This window comes from Lissotriton vulgaris, chromosome 2_1 (assembly GCF_964263255.1).
Source record: "Lissotriton vulgaris chromosome 2_1, aLisVul1.2, whole genome shotgun sequence".
Classification (NCBI taxonomy): Eukaryota; Metazoa; Chordata; class Amphibia; order Caudata; family Salamandridae; genus Lissotriton; species Lissotriton vulgaris.
The window spans coordinates 429579869-429597444 of record NC_141687.1 but is presented as its reverse complement, the minus strand read 5'-3'; positions in this window follow the sequence as shown (position 1 = coordinate 429597444).

Sequence of the window (17576 nt, the reverse complement as noted above, 5' to 3'; positions counted from 1 at the left end):
ATAGATACAGTGCAGTTTGTAATTAAAATGTTGACATTTTCACACAACTGGCTTTATCTGACAAGAGGTTGCTACTTCCTTGGAAGACACTGCCAGCCTACGATCACCCGATGTGATCAGCTTTCCGTGCTCACCCCCAGGCAGCAGAGGCCCACGCCGCAGACCCTTCTCACACTGCCACCCAGGCCTTCGCGAATTGCTGCCCAGGCGCATACTTGTCCCTCATTGTTTATATAGCACTTGCTGTAACTGCGGCAGCACCTGCAACCATCACAGGGCAATTGAAGAAGGGCACCTAGGTGTTCCTGTCATTTATGGTCCTCTGCCTACACTTATTAAGCACTGTAGCAAAAAGAGTGAGGGTGATTTTTTATGCCGTTCATTTGAAGAAATAAGCAGCTGAATACTGTACTTTCTCTTGTGTGTAGTGTTTGCTCTGAGGTGCGTGCTACCTGAGCACGTCCGCGTGCTAAGTAAATGCAGGGTGCCTGCTCGCCGTAGAGGGAACATGGGCCACATGTTCGAATTTGTAGAAAAACCTTCAACGACGCCACAGCAAAAAGTAAAATATTGGCATCTGCATCTATTACAAACATATCAACGTCAGCTAGAACTAGTTCTTGTAATAACCTCGCCTAACTCATTGTGTGGCGAGGATACTCGGACAGAGTCCTTCATATTTCCTAATTGCAAACTGAGCAAGTCTCGTGAGTATTTACCGCATGCAGAGAGGCGTCGCATGCGTTATTTACCCGCACCGAATTTTAAAGTTTTGCCTCCGAAGAATTTTTCGTCGACACCTATTTCCCCAGAGAAACATGACGAGTTTGTCCTTATGTAATTTTCTGACACCAGGACATAAGCAAAAATGCTGGATTGCTCCAATACAATCACGCGGAAGCTTTAAGAGCAAGAAGTTAACAGCCAATTGGACAGCTACGCTCAATGACCAATTGGAAGCTTCGACGCATCGGGAAGTAAGTTTCACTTCTGCAACGGGGAGACGTTCGTTATTCATGGAGCCAGAATTAAAAATGATGGTTTCAAATTAGACAAAGCAGCTCCGCATCACATGAATAATTCTGAAGGTAAACTTGGGCAATCCTGGCGCCCCTGTAGCTGCAGAAATAATTGCACGTTCCGGTTTACGCTTCTACCGGTGAGTTTGGAGGGGGATGTGTGTGTGTGTGTGTGCGTGCGTCTGTCTGCGTCTGTCTGTGTGTGTGTGTGTGTGTGTGTGTTGTGTGTGCCTGCGTGTGTGCCTGCCTGTGCCTGCCTGCATGTGCATGTGTTGTGAACAGCCGGCCGGGATCGGAGCGCGTGACCTGGTCCGATTCCGGCCGGCTGCGTGCGCGTGACAGTCTGTTGTCTCCTGTGCCTAGTCCTTGAAAGGTAAATTACTGAAATGATTACAAAAGATCGCTTTGCGACAGCAGGGGCTTTCGCCCCTGCAATCGCAGGCGCGACCTAAAAAAGGCCTTAGCCTCACACATCAAATCAAGCTCCAATAACAACAAAGAACTCTTGAACACCATCAATTAATTCTCCAACCCCTCATCTGCAATAAACAACATTATCCCTCACAGGAACTCTGCGACAACCTTGCAAACTTCTTCCATGACAAGTTCACCAATATCTACAGAAACGTTCATTACCGTCTGAAGACCACCGACTTCTTGAAGCAACACAATGACCTGTGTTAGACTTATTCAGAAAAGGGGGTGGTGATGGACAGAGTATCTGAATTAAGCAGAACACTCGTACCCAGTCAACAGATCAGGGCTTGATCCATCACCGATTTTTAGCTCACTGCACCATCCCAGCTCAGAACCTGGCTACATGTAAATTAGTCTGTCCCTGGCCCAGTGCATCATGGGAACAGGGCAGACCAAACTACCAAGCCAATTCTTTTACTGGGAAGGAAACAAGCTTCCGGGGACCGGTTTCTGGCATTACAGCCGTCTTCGGCCCGGCTTGCTTGAATCCTGATGGTGCAATGAGCAAGGGACTCATGTCTGAGCATACCCTTCCACGCTTATGGTGCACAAAACGATTCAGAAAAGGGGGTGGTGATGGACAGAGTATCTGAATTAAGCCGAACACTCATACCCAGTCAACAGATCAGGGCTTGATCCATCACCGTTTTTTAGCTCACTGCACCATCCCAGCTCAGAACCTGGCTACATGCAAATTAGTCTGTCCCTGGCCCAGTGCATCATGGGAACAGGGCAGACCAAACTACCAAGCCAATTCTTTTACTGGGAAGGAAACAAGCTTCCGGGGACCGGTTTCTGGCATTACAGCCATCTTCGGCCCGGCTTGCTTGAATCCTGATGGTGCAATGAGCAAGGGACTCATGTCTGAGCATACCCTTCCACGCTTATGGTGGACAAAACAATTCAGAAAAGGGGGTGGTGATGGACAGAGTATCTGAATTAAGCAGAACACTTGTACCCAGTCAACAGATCAGGGCTTGATCCATCACCGTTTTTTAGCTCACTGCACCATCCCAGCTCAGAACCTGGCTACATGCAAATTAGTCTGTCCCTGGCCCAGTGCTTCATGGGAACAGAGCAGACCAAACTAACAAGCCAATTCTTTTACTGGGAAGGAAACAAGCTTCCGGGGACCGGTTTCTGGCATTACAGCCATCTTCGGCCCGGCTTGCTTGAACCCTGATGGTGCAATGAGCAAGAGACTCATGTCTGAGCATACCCTTCCACGCTTATGGTGGACAAAACGATTCAGAAAAGGGGGTGGTGATGGACAGAGTATCTGAATTAAGCAGAATGATGCACTGGGCCAGTTACAGACTAATTTGCATGTAGCCAGGTTCTGAGCTGGGATGGTGCAGTGAGCTAAAAAACGGTGATGGATCAAGCCCTGATCTTTTGACTGGACAGGAGTGTTCTGCTTAATTCAGAGACTCTGTCCATCACCACCCCCTTTTCTGAATCTGTGTTAGACTTGGCATCCTTGGTGTGGTTTCCCCTGACTTTTTGCCTCACCCTCCTACATTTTTTGACTATGTGATAGATTTTGTTTTTGCTGGCTTAGATGCTTTGGGCACTTTGCCGCTGCTGATCGGTGTCAAAGTGAAGTGCTCCTTGTGTACAATGTAAATATGGTTGGTGATCCATAATTGGCATATTTGATTTACTACTGGGTCTGCAGCACTGCTCATTCAATCAATCAATCAATCAGGTTTGTAAAGCGCAGCTCCTCACCAAGGGGTCTCCAGGTGCTGAGGGGGGATGCGCAGCTCCCAGAGGATCACAGAGCTCCGTCAAGGAGCCAGGTCATCGAGGTCCTTCTGGAATCTGGGGAGCGTTGGTGTCTGTCGGAGGTGGAGGTGGAGGGGGCGGGAGTTCCATGCCTTGGCTGCGAGGAGGGATGAAGGAGCGTCCTCCCTATCTGGTCTTCTTGATGCATGGTACCGTCGCAAGGGAGAGCTGGGCCGAATGGAGGGACCATTGGGGTGCGTGGAAAGTGATGCCGTGGTTCATGTAGACCGGTCCGGTGTTTTAGAGGGTTTTGTGGGCGTGGGTGAGTAGTTTGAAGGTGATTCTCTTCTCAACGGGGAGCCAGTGTAGTGTTCGCAAGTGTTAGGTGATGTGGTAGTAGCGCAGTAGGTTGAGGACTAGTCTGACGGTGGCGTTCTAAATGTTCTGGAGTTTGCGGGTGAGGTTCTTGTTGATTCCAGCATAGTGTGTTTCCGTAGCCCTGTCTGCTGCTGAGGGCATGGGAGAGAGTTTTTAATGTGTTCTAATTGAATCCTGTTGAAGGTCTTTCAGAGTAGGTGGAGGGTGTGGTAGCAGGAAAAGGTGACGGCGTTGATGTGGTTGTCCATTTTGAGTCCTTAGTCCAGGATGATTCAGAGGTTGTGTGCAAGGTCCGTGGGGGAGGGAGGGTTCCCGAGGGCCACCAGGTGACGTCCCAGGCTTCGGGGTGGGGGCCCTTGATGAGAATCCCGGTTTTGTCTGTGTCGAGTTGTAGACAGCTGTTCTTCATCCACATGACGACTGCACCCATTCCATATTGAAAGTTATGTTTGGAGAGGTTGGGTTTGTTGGACAGGGAGAGGATGAGTTGGGTGTCATATGGGTTCAATAAGATGTTGAGTTTGTGTGAGCTGCCAATGAATGTGAGCAGGGCCATGTAGACGTTGAACAGAGTCTTACTGATGGAGGAACCTTGGGGGACTCCGCAGTTGGTTGGTGTGGGTACCGAGACAAAAGGAGGGAGTCTGCCCCGTTGTGTTCAGCCAGAAAGAAAGGAGCAGATCAAGACGAGGGCCTTGTTTCAGATTCCCATGTCATGGAGTGTGCGGGCTAGGGTGCGATGAGAGACTGTATCAAAGGATGCTGAGAGGTCCATCCTGCTAATGCCACCCACATGAGTAGCCCTGTAAATCTATCTGAGACCTACCTCTGTAGTGTCTGCACGTGCAGTTTTAAACTGTCAAGTTGACCTGGCAAGGTCACCCACTTGCCAGGCCACCACCTTACCAGCTCCTACATGTAAGGCACTCCTCTAGTAGACCAAAGGCACCCCCATGGGCAGGGTGCAGTGTATGTAAAAGGTAGGACATGTGCTGGTATGTGTTTTACATACCCTGATAGTGAAATACTGCCAATTTCTTTTTTCACTACTGCAAAACTATCTCTAACATAGGCTAACATTAGGGTTGCTTTGTAACATCTTACAAGTATATCTTCACATTGGGACAAGATAGAAAAATGGAGTTTAGGCTCTCTGAACTCAGAATTTAACAACACATCTTTTTGGGGATCGTTTAATAACACATCTTTTTGGAGATGGTTGTTTGAAAATGCCACTTTTAGAAAGTAAAAAGAACAATTGATGGACAGAAGGCAGAACAATGTAATACATTTACCCCAGTATAGAGATCTGGGCCGAAATCCATCGTTTTTTTGCTCAAAATGCCATTCTAGTTTGGACCCAGCCATATGCAAAGCAGTCTTGACCCTGTTCCCAATGGAACTGTCAAACCCGAACTGCCAGGCCAGGTCCGTCCTGGACTGGAAACAAGCATCCATATGACCGGTTTCGGGCTTTCAGCCCTCATTGACTCCAGTGGTGACATGGAGAGCACTGGACCCACGTCTGGGCACACCCATCCTACTCGGGGTGACAAATGCAAAAAGAACAATTGATGGACAGAATGCAGAATAATGTCATACATTCACCCCAGTACAGAGATCTGGGTCTGAATCTATCGTTTATTTGCTCAACATGCCATTCCCGTTTGGACACAGCCATATGCAAATCAGTCTTGACACTGTCCCCAATGGGAACAGTCCAGTCCGAACTGCCAGGCCAGGTCCTCCCTGGACTGGAAAAAAGCATCCTAGGACCGGTTTTGGGCTTTCAGCCCTCATCAGCCAGGATAGCTTGACTCCAGTGGCATGGAGAGTACAGGACCCACATTTGGACATACCCGTCCCACTCGGGGTGACAAATGCAAAAAGAACAATTGATGGACAGAATCCTGAACAATGTCATACATTCACCACAGTACAGAGATATGGGTCTAAATCCTTCGTTTTTTTGCGCACCATGCCATTCCAGTTTGGATTAAACCCAGATCCTTGTGACTGGGGGTGAATGTTTGCATTCGCCCTGTATAGAAGCAATGCCAGTTCAAGCTTCTGACCCATGCATACAAGACCCTACACAACTGCGGACCCACCAACTTGAACCACTGCTTGAACTTCCATAAGCCCTTCAGACACCTCAGCTCCACAACCCTTTCTCTAATCCTCACCCCTGCATCCGACCTAGCAGATGCGAAGGTTGCTCTTTCTACCTAACACATGGAATGCGCTACACTTTCATCTACAGACTTCCCCATCTCTTTCAGATTTCTGAAAGTCCATGAAGACCTGGCTATTAGGCTGACAACTGGACCCTGCCAGCAGCTGGATACCCTCACGAGTGACAAGAACTGCTCTACAAATCAACTTATTGATTGATGAAGCTTTGCAACCTTATGCTTTTTTCGTCTTCAGTAAGCCAATCATCTTTCAATGCTCCCCTGGAAACAGGATCATTCCTTGTCTCCTCACTGGAAGGCAATAGGCCACAGATGACAATGCTTACTTTTCTGCTAAATTGTTTCCTGAAGGAGCATTTCGTTATATGCGTATGCCATTTGGTTTAGCTTTGGCTTCTGCAGTGTTCCAGCGTCTTATGCAGAATCTATTTAAGAACACTGCATGAGTCGTTTTTTCCAAGATGACAGTCTAATCCATGGGAAAACTGTAGGTGAACATAGTACTAGGGTCAAGTAGGTTCTAGAGATTATTAAGTCTAGTGGTTTGAATTTTAGGAAGGACAAATGTAAATTCCATCAGGAGGGTGTGGACTATTTGGGTCACCACATTTCAGGGAACGGGGTAGAGCCCAAAGTCAAATTACTTGATGCCATTCAAAATGCGCCTGAACCGCAGAACAAGGACCAGCTTCGCTCTTTTCTGGGGTTAGTCGAATATTATGCCAAATTTGTAGCCAATTTCTCTGATAAGACAGTGTGCCTGCGTGAGCTTTTAAAAAAGAATGTAAGATATACATGGTCGGATCAGTATGCTAGGGATTTCAAGTTGTTAAAAGAAGCCATTGTTCAAGCACATCCACTTAAGCTATTCAATATCAAATGTTTTTTTTTTTAATTCTTTATTCGTGATTGTACATATTAGGCAAAACATACCTATAATCATTCTACATTTAGCAACCACGGTTTTCTATTTTCACCCCAACAACAGGTTAAACAGTGGTAATCTTCCTCCACCGTTTCGGATCTATGTAATCTCTATGACTTCAGTATGGCCGCTCGGCGAGTGACATTACACAACTTTCTACGGGCAGTTTGATAGAGAACATCTATAAACCCACAAATAGCTGAAGGAGAAGACCTGTACCCTCCCACTCCCACCCCAACTATCCCACCCCTAACCCTCCCATCTCCTGATCACAAGTGTCTCACATTAGTACAATTCTCTGGTCTACAATACTGCCCACTCTAATGCAGTAACAATACATAAACATATACACCTAATCTGGCCTTGGTGTGATCAAACCCCAAATGTTTTTCCTCAGTGTTTATCCTGCCGTCCATCTCCCTGGGACAGCGCCGGGTCCAGTCTATCTAAGTCCAGCAGCATGACCTCCCAATCCATTGCCATAGGGTTTTTCCGCCTCCCAGTTTCCTCCTCTCTCTTAAGGGTGGTACACTCCACCTGGCCCCATTTCACTACATCCCTCTTCTATGTCTCCACACTAGGCACTCTAGGGGATTTCCATCTCATTGTAATTGCTCTGATCGCTAAGAGGAGAGCCTGGTCTATAAATCTCAGTTTGGCTTTCAGTGTTTTAGGGCGGTGGCGAGCTCCTACTAAGCAATACAAGACGATCTCTTGTACCTGCACGTGTGTAACCTCTCTTAGTGTTTGACATACCACCCCCAGTACCTCCTCAGTGGTGGGCATGTCCAAAGCATAGGAAGGAGGCCTGCCTCATCCACTCGGCACCGGGGGCAATAATGGGGAGAGTCCGGGAACATCCGATGGATCTTCTCCGGGGTCAGGTACGCTCTGTGAAGAACCATGGTCTGAATAAATTTAAATTTCACATTCCGTGAGACTCTTTTAGGGTGTTCGAGTACCGTCTGCCATACCTTATCCGTTAACTCATCCCCGGTCTCCTGTATATATATTCACCGCACCAAGTGCCCCCCAGTCCCCATATAGTACATCAGGTGCACTAACTCATGCCTAGGTGGTTGAGTTCGTTGCGGCGCCCAAGTCGTCCGAATATAGTGGGACACTGTGGCATGCAATAAGTATTGTCTGTCAGAGGTCCCTGTGACTTGTACAAAGGTGTCATGGTCCAGAAGTGTATCGTCCCCAAAGAAACTCCCTATCTCCTCAATCCCGTTCTCCGCCCAGTGATGCAGTGTCTGCCTTGTGAGTCTTCCCTGTGGTGTTGGGATGCCCAATAGGAGGGCGTTCCTGGCATAGGGTGTTACTGGCGCTGTGTACGCTAACGCCTTCTTCCAGCAAGTGAGGGCCGTGCGAAGAAGTGGGTGACATGTCTGTGGTATTTTACCCGTCTGCAGCAGTAAACTATGTAGTTCTCCCCGATCCAATCGGTCCGTCGTGAGTCAAATTTCGTGCAGGTTCCTATTTGCCAGCCAGTATGACAACCACTGGAGCTGGCTGGCATAATAATATCCTCGGAAATCTGGGACTCCCAGGCCTCCATGTCTGGTGCTAAGCTGGAGTTTGCAAAGACTTATCCTCCTTCGACCAGTCCCCCATATAAGAGTGGTCAGCAGAGTGTTTATCGTGTTAAACACCCGTTGGGGGAGACAGACCGGTAGGTTGACGAAAAAATATAATAGGCGAGGGAGCATGACCATCTTTGCTATTGCAATGCGACCCATGACGGACAGAGGCAATGAGGTCCAAAACCCTATGCTGCTGCGGAGACCAGTAATAGCCCTCGCGATATTACCATCTATCTGGTCCTCTGTTGTCCTATATATTCGAATCCCCAGGTATAGAAAGGTGGACTGCGCCACCAGGATCTGATAGGCTCCGAAGGGTATGGAAGGAGGGTGAGGTTCGTCCCAAAAATAAAATCCAACCGATTTGTCTGGGTTAATGCCCAAACCCGACACCGTTTCGAACCTGCGAAAAGTGTTGTACAATGGCGTATGGTCCGATTCCAGGTCCCGGAGGTATATCAACATGTCGTCCGCCTATACGGAAAGTAGATGGGATGTCCCTGCCACCGGGATGCCCAACCTCTCAGTATGCATCCGGAGGGCAATGGCCAGGGGCTCAAGCGCCAGAACGTACAGCATCAGGGACAGGGGGCAGCCCTGCCGGGTACCCCTATGCACTGGGTATTCTGTCGAGACATATCGTCCTGTTCGTGCGCGGGCGGTGGGATCGGTGTATACCAACCAAATCCATTGCAATAAAGGGACAGAAAAGCCGAAGCGTGTCAGAGCTTCAAACATGAAAGGCCATGAGAGGGAGTCAAACGCCTGCTTTAGGTCCAGTGCAATGCACTCCACCTGATTCAATTCCCTTGGTGATGCAGCCATTAGAGCATGCAGGCGTCTCGTATTCAGGGAAGTATTATGCCCAGGGAGGAAACCACACTGATCCCGGTGTATAAGAGCGGGCAGATGAGGTTGAATCCTCAAGGCAATAGCTGGGCTCAATATTTTATTTTCTGTAGACAGCATGGATAAGGGTCTGTAATTTGCCAGTTCCAGCACATCCCTTCCCGGTTTAGGTATGGAGATTACCAGGGCTTGCATGGTGGACTTCGGCAAGTGCCCTTCTTGAAACGCTGTCCTATAGATCTTTTCCAGGACCGGTACCAGAGTCTCCGCATAGGTCGAGTAAAACTCCACCGGGAGCCCATCCATACCCGGCATCTTATTTCTATTTAAGTGCTTAATCACAGTAGGTATCTCATGTTGCGTGATGGGCCCCTCAATCGCCTTCTTCGTATCCGCCGTTAAGAATGGGAAGGGGAGATCGCACATAAACTCAGCTATCGGCTCAGAGTCTTCAAAGCCTATAGGAGCATAAAGTGCCTGCAGGTGGTCATGGAATGCCTAATTAATTTCGGATTGAGTGTGTACTAGGGCACCCATCGGGTTATGTATTTGAGTGATCGTCGGTGGGTCCGGTCTATCCTGCATCATACGGGCCAGAAGAGACCCGGATTGGTCTGCTTCAGTGTGCTGTCTCCGCAGATACGCCTTGTAATCTACATTCCGCAATGACTCCAATGTTTCTGCGGGATCTGTGTATAATTCTTGCAGTTCCTTTTTCTTGGCCGGATCTACACTCGCCTCCGGCTCAAGTCCCTTGAGTCGTTCCTCCACCTCGCACAATTTCTTGTGCATTTCTTGTCTGGCCCCTACTAACTGACCTATCTCTACCCCTCGCACTACTACCTTCATTGCATCCCACACCACTAGATTAGAGGAAGCGGAGTCCCAGTTATCTTCTAGGTAGTGTGTTAGGGCGTCCAACAGGGTTGCCCGAAATGGTCCATCTTCTAGGAGACGTGGGTTACGTCTCCAGGTTGGTACCGGGGTCGGCACCCTGCCCCAGTGGAGAGTGACCGCTATGAGCCTGTGGTCCGAAAAGGTATTTGCCAGGTACTCCGACGAACCAACCATCGTGGTCAGAGCATGGGAACACATAAAGCGGTCTATGCGGTGTGGAGATCATGTACCGGGGAATAAAAAGAGTATTCCTTATAGGAAGGGTGCAGCGTTCTCCAGATATCAGTCAGTCCCCAGCCTTCTGCCCAAGTTGCAAATGTGTCAGTCAGCTTCGCAGCCCAGGATGCCTGGAGTGGGGGGTGTGATCTGTCCAGGCCCAGATCCAGCACGGCATTCCAATCCCCCCCAAGTAGCCAGGGCATGTCCGCCCAGTCCAACAATGCCCTCCCAAACTTGTGCAGGAATGTGTCCTGCTCGTAGTTCGGGGCCTAGATGCTGCCCAGAATTATCAGTGTGCCATCTAGGGTGCCCTTAACTAGGATGTACCTGCCCTGATCATTCGTCTTCCTTTCTAGTTCTACGAAAGGTGTCGCGTGGTGAACCCAAATGGTCGCCCCTCTGGAAAAAGCAGAGTAGGTCGTGGAATAGATAGTGCCCCTCCACTTCTTCCTCAGCTTTTGCACTTCTGATACGGTGAGGTGTGACTCTTGTATGAAGGCTATCTGTGTCTGTTGTCTGAGGAGGAAAGAGTGAACTCTGTGTCGTTTCCACACTGCTCCTAGACCCCGCACATTCCAGGTGATGAGTAAGTATGAGCTCAAAATCCGTTCCGCTCGCGGATTTTGCGAATTTTCGGTAAATTCGCGATCCGCGAACTCCTGCGAATTTACCGAGAATTCGCAAATCCGCGAGCGGCGGATCCGGGGGCAAAAGTTGAAGCCTGGCCTGTTGTAACTATTTTACGATGGCGCCGGCAAGCAGCCAGCGCCATCCTAAAATAGTTACTAAGTTAGCTTCAACAGGAAGCTCTAATAGATAAAATAAAGCAGGTGCTCGATTTTATCTATTAGAGCTTCCTGTTGAAGCTAATTTAGTAACTATTTTAGGATGGCGCTGGCAGCTTGCCGGCGCCATCGTAAAATAGTTAAAACAGGCCAGGCTGGTGTGCTTTCTTTTCCCAAATCTACCGTGGAACATCAGCTGTGATGCTGGATAGAGGCCTTTGCATCCTTGACTTTCACGAGCGCAATACCTGTGCTGTTCTTGTGACCAGGGGCTTCTTTTGTGACCAGGGGCTTCTTTTTCTTCATCTGCTGAACTGATCTTTCTCTGACCTTTTATACACACAAGAGGCATGTGAAATTGCATTGAAGCCATGCCTGTTTGGCCCCGCCCACACACTCGCGGTTTGCACCGTCTTCCCGCCATTTACCCACTATGATGGACAGCTCACTCAGGGACCCCTGCGTCCTTCGGGGCGATTGCATAGTAACACACACATGGTCGCTCGAACTAGTTGAAGCTCAAATTCAGTGACTCATTCATTAGCCCAAAAACAATCGTGAGCGTCGTCGAGGCTGAGCAGGTCTGCCTTCATCCCAAATCTACAGTGGAACATCAGCTGTGATGCTGGATAGAGGCCTTTGCATCCTTGACTTTCACGAGCACAATACCCGTGCTGTTCTTGTGACCAGGGGCTTCTTTCTCTTCATCTGCTGAACTGATCTTTCTCAGACCTTTTAAACACACAAGAGGCATGTGCACTCGCATGGAAGCCCCGCCCCAAATCCGCGGATCCGCAAATCCGCAGATCGTGGATCCGCAAAATCCGCCCATGCTTTGTGATGAGTTTGTATGACCCAGCCTCCTCAGCCATGATCATCCGTTATCAGATCTTTCAGTGTCAGTAGTCGCGTACCAGAATCCCGTAAGATAAGCGCCCAGGAGAATACATACCCCAAAATTACAAACAAAAACAGACCCAACTCGGCACAGCCGTGTAACCCAGCTGAGCCCAACAGGAACCAATGTAACATAAAGGTCCAAAGTCTTGTGCCTTCGCCATTGGGGGGAGGGGGTGGCTAAGCACACACACGTTCATGGTGTTGTTGTCATCAGGCGTGGTTGGCTCAACGGCAGCCCAGCCAGAGAGTATAGCTTACAAAGAATACAAAGCATTTTGAAATGGTTGCCGCGAGGCAATCAGTGAGTCCCTCTCAACACCTTGTATGAGTGAGCCCTGTATGCATCCTCTAGAAGCTAGGTGGGTTATTGGTAATGCTACCTAAGTGTTACCAGGTCCTGTGACTGTATCCCAACCTACAAACACATAATCACACACAAATATTACAGGGTCTACACTGTACAATCATAAAAGGATACGATGAATTGCATTTGAGGGAGACGCTTCTAGGATACTCCAGTCATCCCGTCAATTATCCATTAGTTCATCTGCAGCTCGGGGGGTGGCCGTGGGGAATAGGATCACACTGTTCTCCGAGTCCGATTGTAGTGTGCTGTCCTCCGAGTCTGTGGTTATTTTCGCTGCATCTTCCCTAAAGTTACCGGCCACCAACAGTGCCCCGAGCTGGTCGTTCATCTGTTGTGCCCGGGACGGGCCCTGACGGTCCTTCTCCTTCCCCGCTCCCGGGGACCGTCGGGCATCTTGGTCCGATCCGTCATTCGAATTGCCGGTAGCCGCCGTTTGGGAGCTGTCTTGGCTGCCATCAATGCCCATCACCTCCAGCCATTCGTTAGCGTCAGAGGGGCTCTCAAAGAAGTGAGTTTTCTGCCCGTGTATAACTTTCAGGCGGGCAGGGAAAAATAGTGCATATTTCAGCTGAGCCTTCCTGAGTTTCTTCTTCACCTCCAAGTACGACGCACGCAGTTTTTGCACCATTTTCGTATCGTTTTGGTAGAGGGACACCCTCTGGTTCTCAAAGTGAATGGTGGACTTCTCTCTGGCTGTCTGTAGAAGGACATCCCTATGCCGGTAATTCAGGATACGGACTATCAATGGGCGCGGTGGGCGTCCCATGTCTAGGCTGTCCGGATGGGATTCTATGAGCCCATTCCACAAAGAAGTGTGAGGATAGTCCCTCTGGGGCGATCTGGTCATGGAGCCAATGTTCCATAAAGTCCGCAGCCTTTGTCCCCTTGCATCTTTCCGGCAGGCCTATCACACTTATATTATTGCGGCGATTTCGCCCTTCTGCATCCTCCACCCTATCCATCAGGGAAGTGACCTGGTTTTGCAGCTCCTGTATGGAGGTAGTGTGTTCCGCCACTGTTGGTGTAAAGTCTGCCACCGCTAGTCTCTGATCCCTAACTTTCTCCGCCAGTTTGGCGTGGTCTGCCTTCAGAAGAGAAAAATTAGTGGTGAGGGTCCCCAATTGTTGTTCCATCGCTGCCCTAGAGTCTCTGATTTCTTGAAGAATAAGGTCAGGCTTGTCCACTTGTTGTGCACCTGGTTGGGTCGTTTCGGCTGTCCCCGGACGGCGTCTGCCCCCTCCCGCCCCAGTCTGCTGGTGGGGCACCTTCGGCTCACTCTGTCCCTCAGTAGTTTTCAGGCCTCTACGCACCATGTCGTCCCGTGTCGAGGTCTCACTCATTCCAGAATGTGGTCGCAGCTCCAGCCCCACTCCCGCAGAACAGGTGCCTCTTCTCGTAAGAGGTAGGTGACCGTCCCCCGGAGCAACCAGTCCAGCGGCAGTGCATGAGCAGGGGGGGGCTGGTATGGTCCACACCGGGTCAACCCGGGAGTATAGCGCCCAGGTCCTGTATCCGCCTCTCCGGGGTCCCCTCAATCCGCAGGCGCCACCTCTGGGATCCACTCACCCCTCGATCTCCCAAGGCTAGGCGTCGGAGTAGCAGTGACCCCCGGGCCCCGTCTCTCCACACCTCCAGCGGCGCCAGGGACCCCACTCTCCACACTGATCCCTAGCACTCCTCAGTCTCAGTCTAGTCCCTCTCCTCTCCGTGTTCTGTGGATCCTGCCCGACATCTTCCGGACACCCCACCGGCCCCACACATATACTGCAGAGTGGGGGGGTACCACTCCGGCTGCCACTCGGGGTCGTCAGCAGGAACAAGGGGGGAGGGGCCCGGCAGAAAGGCTCCCCCGTCCCAGGCTCACACCTCACCTCCCCGAGCACACCGCCCCGCCTCCGGGTGTCCAGACCACAGCTCCCGGCCGTCTGCTGTGCGGATGTAAATGGCGCCTATGGGGTTCCCCAAACACCTTCCTGTGCCGCTTCGATTAACACAGTGAGCGCCAAGAAACTAATCAGTGTTAGCGCGCTCTATAAGTGACTTAACAACATAACATAACATAACATAGCATAACAGTGTATTTTCCCTGCGCAACCAGTCCCCTCACCTTCAGGCAGGTCGGATCTCCGTGCAGGGGGCCAGCGCCGACATCGGTGTTCCCCACTGCAAAGTCTGGGTCTTATTCCGCGGCCGGCCGCCACTCGATAGAAAGGGTGCCGAGAAGAGCACCGGAGCGTCCCCCAGGACAGCCGCGGTCAGCCCGGCGCACACTCCCTCATCAGTAGGTTCTCCACAGACGGGGACCCACCCAATTTCTGTGCAGGGGGGAAGCTCCGGCGCTATGTCCCACCACCACCGTAGGCTCCGGGGTATCTCCGCAGCAATCCCCGGCTGGCCTCGAAACTTCCGGTCCAGCCCAAGCACCAGGCCGGCCGGTCTCCGCCTCCACGTTACTCCCCGGCTTCCACATCCCACGCCACCAAGGAGGCCCCGTCCTCTCTCGAGCAAAATGCAGGCCGGCTATCAACGGAACCAGGCCCAAGGCTATGACCCAGCTCCGCCCACTGTTACCAAACTCTCGGCCAGGCCCGGAGCTCTAACAAACGCCGTCCGCCATCGTGGCTTTTCGGAAACGCCCCCCCCAAGCTATTCAATATCAATGATCGTTGTATTGTTACCACTGATGCGAGCAATGTGGGCTTAGGTGCTGTGCTCATGCAGAAACAATCTGACAACAGTGAGGAGACCATTGCTTTTGCCTCTAGGACACTTTGCGGGGCAGAGAGTACTTATTCCACGATCGAAAAGGAGGCACTGGCGGGGTGTACAATATTTTCGCAACTATTTGTGGGGTAATGAATTTGTGCTTAGTACGGACCACAAGCCGTTGATTGATCTTTTCACCACCAAGGGCAGTGGCAGAGCCACTCCTCGTATTGCCAAATTGGAGTGCAGACTGAATGAATTCAATTATTGTTTAGAATATGTGGCTGGTGTGAAAAATCACGTGGCTGATTGTCTGTCCAGGTTACCCCTTCCCAACTTGGTGCCTGAGTTTGAAGACGAGCATTTGGAGATGGTATGCGCAGTTGGCACAGTGGCGAATGCTGGTGTTGCTCTATCTACAGCTGATTGGAAGTGTGCCCTATCCGAGGATGTGGATATTAAGAAGGTGATGGATTTTATGGTTCATGGTTGGCCTAACAAAACGATTTTAACCTCTGAAATGGTTCCTTTTGAGAGAGTATGTGATGAATTATCTTTGGTTGACGGGATTTTGCGCAGAGGTGGCTTACTTGTTGTTCCCTTCACTATGCGTAAGAAAATTCTGGATCTGGCCCATGAAGGTCATTTGGGCATCCGTGCTATGAAGCGGAGAGTCAGGGAAGACTTCTGGTGGCCTGGCGTGGATAAGTCCATTGAGCACTTTGTTCGAGAGTGTGGAGCATGCATTTTGAGTGATAAGACCCAGGTAACTTATGCTTCTTCTGTTAGTCCAGTAGTGGTGAAAAACTTACCTTGGTCTAAGTTAGCTTTTGATGTTGCTGGTCCGTTTGGCAACTTAGGGAATTCTCCGAAATATGCCTTAGTATTGATAGATTACATGTCCAAATGGCCTGAAGTCAGATTTGTGGAGGGGATCAATTCTGCCACTGTCATCAACTTCTTTAACCCCTTGCGCCCTAGCGGTTTTCCCGCTGTGCGCTAGATTTTTCAAAAACCCGCGTTACATGACAAGCTCAGCTCGTCATCAGCATACGAGCGCCGTAGCTGATGACGAGCTGAGCTCGTCATCAGCATCGAAGGGGTTAAGGAGGTTTTTCTTCGGGAAGGATTTCCAGAAGAGTTGGTGAGGGATAATGGCACCCAGTTGGTATCTGTGGAGATGCAGGAGTTTTTGAAGGTGCATGGTGTTAAACACATCCTAACCTCCCTTTATCATCCTCGCAGCAATGGTTTGGTTGAGAGCTTGAATCGTGTGATTAAAGATCAGTTACAATTGGCTTCAATTAATGGTTTACATTGGAAAACAGTGATTTCTGACATGTTATGAGCCATGAGGACTACTCCTCATCCAAGTACTGGGATGTCTCCCTTCACCTTGCTGAGAGGTAGAGTGGCTGGGTCCAAGCTAAATAAAGACTGGATGTTGAGGAAAGATGTGGATCTGGAGAGGTTGGGAAGCGTGGCTGATGTCAGGGCTACTACTCAAGCCAAATATGCATCTAAGTGTGGCAGAGTGTCTCCTGTACGTCAAGGAGATTGGGTGAGGATTAAAAAACCCGTTTGGGTGAGCAAAGGATTTTCCAGGTTTTCTGCTCCTGTTAGGGTGAGTGAGGTGAGAGATCAGGTTGTTGTACTAGAGAATGAGAAAATCTGGAACAAGAGTGCAGTTTTGGTTGTGCCTGAGTCCATGGCGGAGTTTGTGAGAAGTAAATTTGGTGTGAGTACTCCTGGTGTGGTTGTGCCCCCGGTGGCTTGAAGCTCATGGTTTCCGGTTCTCACCAGGGATATAGTTCCTCAACAAGCTTCTTCTAGAACTAAGGTTCCTCCCACTAAATTTCAGGATTATGTCAGATTTTAGTTGCATTTATTTATGTACTTATTTATTTGTTTTTTTTTCTTCTCTTCTTTTTACATGCTAGGTTAACCTAATGTTGTTCTTTGTTATATGAAGGAAAGGGGTGTGTTGGGATTCCTATTTGTTTTTCTTTTCTTTTGTGTTCGAGTGCGTGCAGCTGTTCCTTGCATGGAACACAGCATGCGTGCCTCGGCAGTTGCTGCTGGGGAAGTGGAGACGCTGGACGTCAATAAAGAAGTTTGAACCACTTACTTCCTGTGGTCTTCTTTTCACTACTCTATTATTTCTTCAAAGGGACACTATTTTCTTCCTGTTTTGTTAATTTCTGACAAACATTTAATTTGATATACTGAAATGAGTTGCATGGCATCTGGGCCACATTACACAAAGAGCAGTAAGTGACCAAGTGCAGAGTCTTACCACTAGACGTGGGTGCCAAACCACACATTATGGGAGAGCGAGGATCACCTCTTCACGACTCTCCTCTACTGCCAGTGTATGCACCACAATCACACCTCAGTGCTGGCCGGAATTCATTAGCATTGGGGCATGACGCAAACAAACAAGTTCTGCCCCTTCACTCACTAATGGTAGACACCACTGTCATTCCATGCAGTCATAGAGCAACTATAGTTTTCTCTTCTTACTTCTGGCAAAGCTTTTTGATTT